General features: G+C 39.8%; 1 protein-coding gene across 13 annotated transcripts in view; it reads right to left on the reverse strand.

Annotated features, from left to right (window-relative positions):
• The window catches only part of CAMK2D (calcium/calmodulin dependent protein kinase II delta), a 314733-nt gene that overhangs the window by 164066 nt on the left and 136024 nt on the right, over nt 1-14643 (reverse strand). The window lies entirely within an intron of this gene.

The raw sequence follows: 14643 nt of genomic DNA on the forward strand, positions 1-14643 counted from the left end.
ATATACACACTTATAGCTGATTCACATTGCTGCACGGCAGAAACCCACACAACCGTGTAAAGCAATTATCCTCCAATTAAAAACTTTAAAAAAATTAAAAATATTACATTTTATTTTGGATCTACTTTAATAAATAACCAGAGAGAAAAACTTAAAACATTTATTGCAACCAATTAAAATTAAGTCCTTTTCAAAAATGTACTGAGCACCTGCATTGCTTTTCTGATAATATCCCTTGGAGAACAGAATAAATGGAAAACTTACTATTATAAGTCATCCTCTCTTTGCAACTTAATACCATATTATCTTAATACTTGCAACTGACTTTTCCCTAGAGATTCACCAGCCCAAATGCTCTCATCTTTCAAACCCCTTTCTGAAATTCATTTCTTGAATAAAGTATTTTTCCAAATTTTATTCACTCCATAAGCAGGAAATGGTCCGTCTAGTCAAGATCTAGTCAAGGCTATGGTTTTTCCAGTAGTCATGTATGGGTGTGAGAGTTGGATTATAAAGAAAGCTGAGTGCCGAAGAAATAATGCTTTTGAACTTTGGTGTTGGAGAGAGTCCTTGAGAGTCCCTTGGACTGCAAAGAGATCCAACCACTCCATCCTAAAGGAAATCAGTCCTGAATGTTCATTGGAAGGACTGAAGCTGAAGCTCCAATACTTTGGCCACCTGATGAGAAGAACTGACTCATTTGAAAAGACCCTGATACTGGGAAAGATTGAAGGTGGGAGGAGAAGGGGACAGAGGATGAGATGGCTGGATGGCATCACCGACTCAATGGATATGAGTTTGAGTAGACTCTGGGAGTTGGTGATGGACAAGGAGGCCTGGTGTGCTGCAGTAAATGGGGTCTCAAACAGTTGGACATGACTGAGCGACTGAACTGAACTGAAGCAGGAAATACATGAGTTTAAAATTCTACTACAATTATAAAAAAGTGCAATGTAAAACTGTATCCATATTATGTTATTTCAATATTTTTCTATAACTACTTTTTTTAATGTATTAATTTTCATTTACTTTTTTATTATTATTTTTTTTACTTTACAATATTGTATTGGTTTTGCCATACATCAACATGAATCTGCCACGGGTGTACACGTGTTCCCAATCCTGAACCCCCATCCCACCTCCCTCCCTGTACCATCCCTCTGGGTCATCCCAGTGCACCAGCCCCAAGCATCCTGTATCCTGCAGTACTTAAAGATATCAGTCTATCTCCTCTGGATAATATACACAAAACACAAAGCACATGAAAAAGAACATTCTCTAATTTTAGGTTCAAAAGCAAGGGAAAACATGAAAACTATATATGAATTTACTCGAGTTAGATATCATAGTAATAATAAGGGATATTCGTATATATAGCCACAGGCATTACTAGTCAGTGCCAGTAAGCATCAGGTGAAAGCATGAAGTGTTTAGTTGCTCAGTTGTGTCCTCCTCTTTGCGACCCCATGGAATGTAGCCCGCCAGGCTCCTCCCTTTGTTTATGGAATTCTCCAGGCAAGAATACTGGAGTGGGTTGCCATGCCCTTCTCCAAAGCACCAGGTACCTGCTAATATATTTTTGGTTAAGCATTCGATGGAACAGCTAGTTCACCTAGGTCAATAATTTTTTCTTTAAAGAACTGCCCATTTATCATGCAATTAAGGAAGTTATAACAAGTGCCAGACATCGCAAACATCTGGTACATTTGCCTGCCTCATACACATCTCATATCAAACAAGCTCAAGGAACTTACGCCTGATCTTTTCCCTAAATCCTGCTCTATTCCGTGTCTTCCATATCTTCCCTGTTACTCAGGATAAAAATCCTCAATGTATTTTTGACTCATTTCTCTGAGGCCCAAAATTCAATCTGAAAGCAAATCCTTCAAAAGATATGTGGGAAAAAAAAAAAGCTAGGTTTCAGTCCTGCCCCCTCACTGTCCTTAGCACAGCAGCCAGAAGAAAGCTCAGCTCAGTTCAGTGGCTCAGTCGTGTCCGACTCTTTGTGACCCCATGGACTGCAGCACACTAGGCCTCCCTGTCCATGACCAGCTCCTGGAGTTCACTCAAACTCACATCCATTGAGTTGGTGATGCCATTCAACCATCTCATTCTCTGTCATCCCCTTCTCTTCCCACCTCCGATCTCTCCCAGCATCAGGGTCTCTTCAAATGAGTCAGTTCTTCGCATCAGGTGCCCAAAGTATTGGAGTTTCAGGTTCACCATCAGTCCTTCCAATGAATATTCAAGACTGATTTCCTTTAGGATGACTCTGTTTTTGCTTTGGCTGCATCCCTTCATTCTTTCTGGAGTTATTTCTCCACTGATTTCCAGTAGCATATTGGGCACCCACTGACTGGGGGAGTTCATCTTTCAGTATACTATCTTTTTGCCTTTTCATACTGTTCATGGCATTCTCAAGGCAAGAATACTGAAGTGGTTTGCCACTCCCTTCTCCAGTGGACCACATTTTATGAGAACTCTCCACCATGACCTGTCTGTCCTGGGTGGCCCTACACGGCATGGCTCATAATTTCAATGAGTTAGACTGAGGGGGAACCTGGGTCTTCTTCTGATGGGCGGGGCCATGCTCAGTAAATCTTTAATCCAATTTTCGGTTGATGGTGGGGCTGTGTTCCTTCTCTGTTATTTGACCTGGGGCCAAACTGTGGTGGAGGTAATGAAGATAATGGCGACCTCTTTCTAAAGGTCCCATGCATGCACTACTATACTCAGTGTCCCCAACCCTGCAGCAGGCCACCATCAACCCCTGACTCACTGCACTGCCTCCACAGTGGCCTCTTTGCTGCTTTTGGAGAAAGAATTCAGGGCAAAGTCCCGCCTTAGTCTTTGCAGTTGCCGTTTCCTCGGCCTGGAACTCTTTCTCCCCAGCTGTGGCTCACTATCTCATTTCTTTCAAGTCCCTACTCAGCTTTTCACCTGTTTTTGTAAATAAAGTTTCATTGGAACACACTTGTTTATATATTATCGATGGTGTTTTCAAGCTAGGCCTGCGATATTTAGTAGTTGCAACAAAGACCCTATAGCGATGAAAATGAAATATGTCTATTTGGCCTCTTAGAGGAAACAGTCTGCTGATTCCTGAGTGGAAGGAAAAAAATGTTGAAAAGGAGAAGATAGCTTGTGAGAAGCCAGAGTGTGGCACAATCTCCATGACTAATTAAAGCCGCCAACAAGGATGGTTAGCAGTGGGGAAGGAGAGACCATAGTAAGTCAGCTTCTATATGATACAATTCCCTGGAGAAGGAAATGGCAACCCACTCTAGTACTCTTGCCTGGAAAATCCCATGGACAGAGGAACCTGGTGGGTTATAGTCCATGGGACTGCAAAGAGTCATACACGACTGAGCACGCACACACACATATGATACAATAAATGGGGTGGGAGGGGAACCAAGACGATGGCAGGAAACCGTGGCATTGAGAAGCATAAGATGTTGTAATCCGAGAAAACGTGTTCAATGATGGGGTGCTGGAGCGGAGGAGGCATTAACAGTGGTTTTGCAAAAGCAGTGAAGAGCAAGAAAACATCCATGAACCCCCAGGTTCACAGGTACGTGGTGGACACAGAAGACAGCTGACACTTTCCAGCACACAACACACTCAGAAGAAAGCCAGACCGCAGTGAGCACAAGAAATGAGCATTCAGAGACCACCTGCCAAAGACTACGACAGAGATTTGTTATTTTATCAATAAAGGGAAAAGGAAAGCCAACAAAAGGTGTTAAAGCTGGCAATTTGAAGATACAGCTTTAAATCTGTTCTCAATGAAAACTACATGGCATTATTTTTTACTTTTTAACAGAAACTGGTTCTGCCATCTCTTCTCCTAAGCAAAATGTTGTGTCACACTGACCTTTAATCCTGAGCAAAAAAAAAAAAAAATGTATATATATATATATATATTTGAAATATCAATACATTTCCAGATTTATTAAATATTTTTACCTCTATAATCTTGACCATAGTCTTTATTCAGAAACTCTAAGCCAATGGGATAAATGTTTAAGGAGTTTTATAAAGGTTGTAGCTAAGATTTTTAGGAAACAAAGTTCTTTGTAGAGGGGAGGAGTTAATTCCTTCAGCTGTTCAGCTGACTCTCATGAAACTGCACTCTGGGGATGTAACTGGCAACAAAGTCAGTGGTGGTCTGACCCTCATACACTTTTCAGTCTTTGGGACAAAACTGTCTTGCTGATTTTGTGACTCTAATTCTAGACGATCAGAGTCACAACTAAAGCATATCCCAATAGTTTCATTTTATGGTCACCTCATTGCCCACACCTATGGCAGCATATCAACATGTTGCTACGTGGCAACACATCTAAACAGGCCAAGGGCTCCAACTAAGTGCACTCTAGAATGTCTCCATCTATACCAGGCTACTAGAACAACAATTTTTTATCCAGTGATCAATTGATTTCATCAAACATATCTTCCTGATTTTTCTTTTTCCCTGAATTGCCTTGCTATTGAGAAAACAAGTCATTTAACTTGAAAGACACATTTCCTAGTAAACATCAATTTAACATCCCCTGTGACTTACCAAATCCATATCCACAAGGCAGCCATCATTTCAAAATGCAAATCTGATTATATCATATTTGCCCAACTTAAAATTCTTCAATGGCTACGCAGCCATTTGATTTGATGTTAAGGAGCAAACTCCTTGACATGACCCATTTATCATATAATTTATCATCCAAATTGGGACACTTTGAGAATGAAAGAGGGTGATTAATTGTCACATCAGTAAACCAGGACAGCCCTGGAAAAGAGGTTAGCCTGGTCACCCACCCAGAAGCCTCTCCCTCTTCAACTTCTCTCATTTTTTCCCTCCAGGGACAGAGGTCCTCTTTCAGCTCAGACTCATCTCAGTTTCCTCCTGTAACAAGTCACATTTTCACTGTGAACTCTGAAGCTTGGCATTCTCTTTCCTCCTCTCCAGGTTATTAATCCTTATCTATCCTTCACAATGTATTTTAAGCATTACTTTATCAGGAAAGTCCCCTCTGGCTCCCAAGGAAGCACTCAGAGCACTGCCCATCTCTCCTTCATAGGACTGGTCACACTTGCAATGATATCTTTGATCACGTGGTCACTTGACTAACACTGTCTTTTCTGCTGAAGTGATCCCCTCAGATGACTAGATTCATGTGCCCTAAGAAATACTTTCATAGCATCAGACATATGTTACAAAAATATATATACTCCAAATAGACAAAAGGACAAATCCATGCCCCTTGAATATAACAGGACATTGTCTAACTGGCTCACCCAAGGATTATCTAATTCTCTAAGATAGTACTGATATCTTTGTTCTGTTTTATTATTTAGTATTTTTAAGGCCTTAATCAAGAGCCTGTAAATTCTAGCACATGGGGCAAATGACAGGACAGCAGCTTGTTTTTGTACAGCCCATGAGATAAAAACAGTTTTTACATTTTTAAGTGACTGTAAAAACAAAACAAAAACCAGATGATATGGGACAGAGAACTTACACGTTCTCTTACAAAGCCTAAAACATTTACTACTGAAAATTTGACATTCTGTGGGTTAGGGTATTTCACGTGTACAAAATGGATGTCAGTAGGAATGACTCTTATCTGATGGCAATGCAAATGAGTGTTGTGATATATTAATGTAAATGGATTCACAAAGGTTATAGTTTTATTGCCTGTAGAGCAATAATCATTTTGGTACTGTAGCGGTCTCATTCCAGAATTCTTTCTTTCCATGACTATATTTTTTGTTATTTCTACATGTTTTTGAACTATCTTGGCATCCTGCTAGTTCCCTCACTGATTAGTTAAGTGAATCTTTGATATTACAGACAGACATGTAATGCTTTAATTGGTGTACAGTATGAAGTTGCCAACATTCGCTAGATCAAAGAGAAAGCAAGGAATTCCAGAAAAACATATACCTCTGTTTCACTGACTATACTAAAGCCTCTGACTGTGTGGATCACAACAAAATGTGGAAAGCTCTTAAAGAGATGGGAAAACCAGACCATCTTACCTATCTTCTGAGAAACATGTATGCAGGTCAAGAAGCAACAGTTAGAACCCTGTATGGAACAACTGACTGGTTCAGGATTGAGAAAGGAGTATGACAAGGCTGTTTATTGTCACCTTGTTTATTTAACTTTTGCTCAGAGCATGTCATGTGAAATACTGGGCTGGATGAGTTACAAGCTGGAATCAAGATTGCCGGGAGAAATATCAACCTTAGACATGTGGATAGATGGGGAGCTGTTTCCTTCAGCTAGAACAATCTACCAGCATCTAACTTTAAGAAATACTTCCCATAACACTGATTATAGAAAGGAAGATTTAAGCTTTTCTATGGAAATTTATTTTTTAAACGTTTTAAAATAATAGGCTTATTTCCACCCATGAATAAGGCAGCAGATTGTCACCTGGAAACTTTCCCTTATTTTCCTTAAATTATTAATTGCCAAAAGATGCTCTCTTTGAAACTCAAGGAAGTGGAAAAAAATACTTTTCAAATAACTATGCTGTTTGTTCTGTGTAGAAATGCATTCCCTTAAAAATGATTCTTTCATTTCAAACCAGTTTTCCATAAATTTTCACTACAACAAATTTAGATTGCTTAGTACAGTCACTTTTCATTGTTTGAAGCAGGTGTGTTCTACAAAGTTGTCGCAAACATTGAGTTAGCAAACACTGAATCACTGCTCCCAGGTGAAATAATAGGCTTAGCTTCCTGTAAGCTTCCAATCACAACATTTTGGACAGCTAATATAGGACCTTGCTTTATGGATGTTTCTATTGAAAGACATCTTACTGAGTACATATTGCTGATTTATTAACTTTGAACTCATGGCCAACAGCACTATAACTCATGTCTTAAAGCAGCTGCTGTATAAAGCTTATCTAAGACATGTATTCCCTCAACTCTTCTCCATAAGGCACATCACAGCCTTTCCGAGCTCAGAAACGCTAGACAGCCCTTCAGCCCTATCCTTTGGGGCCATTTTAAACAGCAAAACCAGGCACTACAGAGGTGGCAACAAGGCCTCCTGGCTTCAGTCCGAGAACTAACACAGAAGGCAGAGTGTCCCCTGTCAGTCCTCACTTGAGACTGCCAGGCATGCCCTGGCACACCGGGCGGCTCCAGCTCTTTGCTGCTCGGGTTATCTGTGAAGGTCTGAGAACGAACATGAAACCGCCCTAAGTATTGATAAAATTACAAATAAATTTTAGCAAGGAGGTCAATTCACAGATATGGAACCTGCAAAAATAACCCACTTGTTTATTTCCTTGGTGGTGTAGTCACTAAGTAGTGTCCGACTCTTGCGACCCCATGGACTGTGGCCTGCCAGGCTCCTCTGTCCATGGGATTTCACCAGGAAGAAGACTGGAGTGGGTTGCCATTTCCTTCTCCAGGGGATCTTCCCAACCCAGGGATTGAACCCACATCTCCTGCATTGCTGATGGACTCTTCGCCGACTGAGCCACCACAGAAGTTTATTTCTTTATGCAACTTTAATTGATCATGGATTTCAGCTCTTTTATTATATTTATCTACTCTTTAGCATTATAATTGAGTGTTATTAATAAACACAGTTAATTACTTATGAATATATGAAACCTATGTAGTTAACCATTTATAAATTAAAACTTTTTTAGACATCAATTATCATCTGATAAATCTACTTTATAAGCTTACATTTTCCAGAAAGAATCTTCCTAAATACTTCATTTTTTATGAATAATCATAAACACTATTAAAAGACTGCCTATGTATAATGATGCTTGTTAGATACCACATTAGCAAGTTACACTGCAGTTTATAAACTACTGAAAGATTGGCTTCCATTCAGGAAACAGAAGAAAGAGTAAAGGGGTAAGATACACAGCCTGGTTAATTTTAAAAAGCCATCTTTAAGATTAATATGATCTATGAATAACACTAAAGTGTGAAAATTGCACTTAAAAATGAGCAGTAAAGTCAGAAGTCTAGGTGACCTTTCTCCTGGATTCCTGCCATGGAACAGTGCCGTCTGAAGAGAGCTTGATATCCATCACCTTCTCTGATCCCTCTCAAAGGACTTATCTTTCTTGCTACAAAGCCTTTGAGCTTTAAGATTATTCATCATTTCATGACATATTTGGGGCTCCTTGGCAAAAACAATTCTCTAAAGAGGATGCATATGAATAAAAAGAGTAGAAAAGAAAGGTATATTATATAATTTTAAAAAAAAAGGGAGGTAATTCTTTCTGGTAAAGGTGAATTGCCTTCTTTATTATTTTCATTTTTTTCCTTTTTTAAGGACAATGAAATCTTAGAAAATAAAACGTTATTTCAGTGTCATTTTGGAGAAGTCACAATTCTTATTATCTCCTAAACAGAAAGGCTTTTAAAACCAGGCTGAAGGCTTATATGCACAATCTGAGAACAGAAAAAAAACAAAGGGCAGCTGTATCTGGTCCTCGTGCTTCAAGTGAGAGTCACAAAGCACAACAGCATCCAACAATGTCAGGCATGGCTGGAAAGCCATATCTACCAGCCTAAAAAGTCCTGTATTTCTAGAACTGGATGAAACAAAATCTAAATAGTTTTAAAAAAAAAATCTTGGAAATCAATAGTACACTGGAATTAAAGGACTAATGTTTTTAATTTTGTACATATTCTTTCAATTACATAATTCAGTAAACACAAAAAACAGTGAGAAAGAAACTGTGCTCACTGCCAGACTGAACCGAGCTACCCAATGGGCTGAGTCTCAGAAAAGCTTTTATACACTGCCGATGTAATTGAATCATCTGAATAAATAAGTTTGTAGCAGAAATTCCTAGAACCTAGGGTAATAATTTCTGTTGTGAACATTTGTGCCACAGTCAATTTTGAAAACCAAAACTGAACTCAAAGAATTTTAATAATTTTGCTTTTAAAGGAACTATGTAGATAATCTTAACTAACTAAAAGTAAGCTTTTGGTCTTTTAAACTTTTTTCAGTAAGATATGACAGAAAAAATTACATTTTATATACTACATATATAAAGAGAAATGCATACTCCTACACACAAAATGACACTTAACCTTACTATATGTAATACACTCTGCTGTCAATTATCTGTTTATTTCATTACATCTAGTTGCTTCCCTGGTGGCTCAGACGGTCAAGAATCCGCCTGCAATGTGGGAGACCTGGGTTCGATCTCTGGGTTGGGAAAACTCCTGAGGAGGGTATGGCAACTGACTCCAGCATTCTTGCTTAGAGAATGCCATGGACAGAGGAGCCTGGCGGACTACTGGGATTGCACAGAGTGGGAGACAAGCGAGCAACTCATCGCAGCACGGCAGTCACTAATGCACTGCTCAAAACACACTGGACGACCGTACTTGTCATCTCTTTCCTTGTGTGGGGCCTCAATGCTGGTAGTGAACTGACTTACGAGTGAAAAAGAATTTCATCTCTTCCAAACTTCCTTAGATGACAATATTAATATATGTCATATAAATTTACCCTTGCCAGTTAGATTGTGTTCTTAGTAAAAACTACAAAGGATGGAGAAACAAATTCTCCATTCTGCCATTTTACTTTGATAGTGTTCAAGTGCAACTTCCCTCAGGTGCACTTACATGAAGGAAATTATGTAGAATTCACAATGTTAAAAAAGCTCTTGGGTAGAAATTTGGGATATTGACTTAGAAGAGCAATTTAATTTGGAAGCATGATGAATCAGACCCTTGTTATCTATAAACCAGATAATTCAGACATAAATTCAACACTTTACCTAGGCTCACCTTCATCTTTCTTCCTATTCACATCTAATTCAAAACACTGTGCTGTTCAGCCATTTGTTGGGTAGCAAAAAATGAGTGTTATTTTCAATGGAAAGAAATGTTTACACAGAGTTGGGGTGTGAGGGGACAGAGAACAAAGCATGTATAGAGGCAGTTTTGTGTTGGTGTAAAACTGTTTTGGAAAGCATTATCAACATATGTTCCGTAATGCTTTCAGTCAGAGGTCTCACAAATACAAATTTATGTCACCTTTTATAGTCTGTTCATTAATTCATCCACACTAAAAGGATCAATACTAAATTATCAGATATAAGATATGTGGTCTTAAAGAAAAATGACAACACACTTATTCAATCAGGGTTCTTAAGACCACTAACTAGAAACATTTGAATGCACTCAATCTAAGAAATTTATTAAGGCAGCTTCCAGGATTGTTGAGAGGGCTCAGGACTAAGGTTCCAGGGGAGAAAATTCCCAAACCAGGCTCCAGAACTGGCTCATATGAGAAAACAGCTGCCACTCTATCTGCCACCATTCATACTCATGTACTGGAACTGCCAATGCCTCCAGGATGAACGTCGATTCTGTACCAAGAATTAAACATTACACAGCTGACACCTCAAACCAGAGCTGTCTACTACTACACTCACTGACAAAATGGAAGTGCTTGTTTTCCAGTATCAATCCTCCTATTTCAGTATGGCAAAAATCTGTCAGATTAGACACACCTCAGAGTCATGCCTGCAGCCCAGTGGGAAAGGAGGCTGGGAATTTGATTTTTGACTGCCACATTGGTAAGATGGGACTCATAATGCTGTGATTTCACAACTTTAGAAAGGCTACTCAAAAGGCCATGGGATGTGCAGCTGTCCACCACACGTGTATTTTGTGTAACATACTGTTAACAAAGTATTTTTTAAAAATCAAGTCCCAGAATTTTAGACCTTACAGAGACCTTAAAAGTCAACCACAATCTAGCCCTTTGTTGTTCAAATGGAGTCTAGGGTGTTTTTTTAATCCTTTTAAATCAGAGCCACACACAGTTATTCCAAAGCAGATGATAAATTTGCATTTGACCATTCAAAAATTTGGGCTTCCTTGGTGGCTCAGATGAAGAATCCACCTGCAATGCAGGAGGCCGGGGCTAGATCCCTGGATTGGGAAGATACCCCGGAGAAGGGAATGGCCACCCACTCCAGCATTTTTGTCTGGAGAGTCCCATGGACAAAGGAGCCCGGTCATGGGTTCACAAAAAGTCAGACACGACTGAACAAACACTTTCATTCAAAAATCTTCTCTTACTTCCCCCTGGAGCTATCTGTGAGCAGATAATGGCTCAACTGAAAACACCAGTAATTATGTAGAAGGTGGTATATTTGATTTTAAACAGTATCCAGACTGGCTTCAGTTGATACCTCCAACATCCAACTAACACTGCCCTCACCTGAGAGACTCTGCCAGCCAGTGATTTTGTGAGTTGTTGCCGAGGAGTTAGAGGGCTCCTGGAATGCTTCTACTCCCACTACTCACCAACATACAAAACAACAAGTGAAATGACTCAGAGCGATGGTCCGGAACAAAAACAACATGTTAAATGGGTAAATACTGTCTTTGGCATCCATTTGCCTTTCATTAGGTTGGAACTGGGCTGCAGCTTCAGGGAGATGAGTCAGGGGAGGATAGAGGTGAAACTGTGGTGCCTGCAGCCTGCTTGCAGTTAGCAAGAGGATCTAAAAAGTGATTTAGAAAACGAGTATATGCACACAGTGAGGAAAGCAGCAAGTGCTCTAGATGACGGTCGTGGTTTCCTCCTATGATGGCGCAGTGAGAGTATCAGTAGAGAGTCCTATTTAATTACAAAGTTTTTAAGGAAAACACAAAAAGAGGACTCCAATGATAAAATTGCAGCTAAAAGCCTACTTTTGTTAGTTTGAAGCATTATTATGTACAACTGGGAGGATAATAAGCATATGTTTGTGATCCTTTCTCAGGAGCTTTGGCATTGTAAGTTATGGAATAAATATAGTGGTTATCATTTTTATCCAAAGTTTCTATGAGGTAAACAAAGAGGTTCCTGAGCAAATTGAAAAATTTCCCCAAACCTATAAATTTCTTATCAAACTTCTTGCAGCTCCCTTTCATTCTTGACACTAAGTGTCCTCATGTTTCTCTCTGGTTCTCAAATCCTTTTCTCTGCCATCAACTGGAGCATGAACCCCAATGGGACATAAAGGCTGAGCTTATTTCTAAATAGAGACAGAACTCACAGCAAAAAAGGAAACAATCTATCATCCTTTATTCTCTGTGTTAGCATAAACTTTCATGCTCCCTGACTCAGAATTAAAATCTTTAACTTGCAGTAATTTGATTCACACATTTATAGGTTCTGATCATAAATGTACAACTTCAAAACATTTTGGAGTATTTTCAATATGAAAATAAGACAGCCAAATACACTCCCCACCCTACACCCCCCAAAAAATCTAAAGGAGGTACAGAGAGCTAATAAAATACTCATATGAGTTGTGAGTCATCATCCTGCCATAATGTGGTCACTCTATGGTACTTCTCCTGCTAGGTCTCAGTTTCAAACACTATAAACACTGAAAAATGCTTTTAGGAAGAAAAGCAATAAAATCTAGACAATTTCAGGCCCCAATACCTAGGTCCTTCTCAGCATTGACTGGAATGTGACAAGAGTGGCAAAGAAAGTATCACAAAGCCACGGTCAATGCATATTTCCTTAGGATGGGGAAATAATCTTTTCCGAGGCGTAAGGCATATACAGTTTTCAGACGGTAGCTCATTTGCTACAACCATCTGCTCTATGTGGAAGAACTTGTTGCTTTCTCGTGCAAACACCAAAGTGAGGAAATCTGGCCATAAAACTACAAGGTAATTCCACTGAAGATGATATCAGGGATTTCACAAGCAAGCTGGTATGAGAAAACCCAATCTAGGCAGTAAAAAGTACCCATAATAGAAGTTTTCATGGTTGTAAGATTATATATACACAAGAATAAATTTTTTCAAGTCATCTAATTCATTTGTCCGTCTCTACCATTTTTGGCGTGTGCAGGGGGACAACCAAAATGCAATTCTCACTGCATGTGGGTATGGTCTATTTCCATTTGAAGGCTCTATCACCAGAGTTGCCACATTTACCTAGTTACTTATGAAGGCTACTTTCAGAGGACATGATTAAAATAGCCGAACATAGAAAACATTGCCAACGTGGAGAGGGGGAAAAGCCAGAGCATCGACTGCAACAGGACACCGAGCCCCATACCAGCAGTCACGGCTCCAAACACTGTCACTTGTAAATCAATTAAAAGCCGGATTCATAGAAATCAGACGCTCATTCAGTTTAACCAAACATAATCAAATCACACTTCCAAGGGAAATTAATGTCACAGTATATTACTACTACAACTGTCCAACAGGATAAACAAAGTAATCCCAAGCCTCCAGCGCCACCACTGAGAGACACAGCGCAGAGCCGAGTGTGGGCTCTGCAGGTGCAATGCCAGCCTGCAGCCCCAGGCTTGACCACTTGCTGGGCAACTGTGTACAAGGTGCTTGTGGGCCTGAACTCGTTGCTTCATTTGTTAAAACTGAACATAATAAGATAACAACATATCTAGTGTGACTCTTACACAAGACAACGTACACAGCGTATTCGGCACAACGCCTGACACATGACATACACGCAATGCATTTTGAACAGGTGTAATAGTTTCAAGCTTTAGGTTCAAAGAATTTACAATCACTAACAGTTGGAAAGGCCGGGATAGTGTACATAGTTTATTAAGAAACCTTTCTGGGAAAAGCCTTTGTTTTTAAAAACAGGACAAAACGCACAGAAGAAGACATACTATGATCCCTAACAGAGTCCTACAAAACACTGAAAATCTTTCACAGCCTTCCAGAGTGCTATTTGCAAAACAGCTGCCCCCAAGGTTTTTCTGTTCTTCTCTCCCTTTTCTGAGGCTCTATAGCTGTCCACATTTCCACATACATATTGTGGAGAAGAGTCGGTCTGAATAAATCATTGCTATGTCCACTGTTAGGCTCTGATATTTTTATTTAGGCTTGTCTGACCAATTAGAAATGAAATCTACTTTAAAGAGGGCCTATGAGTCCCTTCAAGGAGAGAAATCTATCCAAGAGAAGAGAGGACTGAACAAGAGAGAACAGTGACTCAGTAATAAAATGGAGAGTACAGTATTTTCTTTACCTCTTTTACGAGGGAGAAAAGTAAGTAAAATTCATAATCATAATGACGAGAGGAAAAAAACAGAACACTCAGTGCAACAAGACCGTCAACAGTGGCAGTCACCGCTCCATATAATGCCATTTGTAAGTCAGAAGCTGCACTCACAAAAATGAGATACTCACTCGGAGTCTGCCTCCCTCAAAATTCCACACAACAGTGAGGTACAATAGCTACTGATTGTATGCTTTGCTTCCATGTATTAATTTAACAAATTCTGAGCTCCAGTTTGTGTCAGGAAACTTTCTAGATATTGAGGAATCAACAGTAAGCAAAACCGTCTATGACCTCACTTTCACCCATCTGGGAAGGCAGCCAAGGCATTCTCCCCACCCTTCCCCAGAACAAAGTGGCACTAAGGACTAGAATGCACAGGATCTTAAGAAGCTTAGAAATCCAGACCCTCTGCTACTCAACACACACAGGTACCTGGCCCTGTAATTAGCCTCAGAAATGGGGTACTGCAGGGATTCCCAGGCGGCACTAGTGGTAAAGAATCTGCCTGCCAATGCAGGAGATGTGACATGTGTTCCATCCCTGGGTCAGGAAGATCCCCAGGAGAAGGGCATGGC

This window comes from Bubalus kerabau, chromosome 7 (assembly GCF_029407905.1).
Source record: "Bubalus kerabau isolate K-KA32 ecotype Philippines breed swamp buffalo chromosome 7, PCC_UOA_SB_1v2, whole genome shotgun sequence".
Classification (NCBI taxonomy): Eukaryota; Metazoa; Chordata; class Mammalia; order Artiodactyla; family Bovidae; genus Bubalus; species Bubalus kerabau.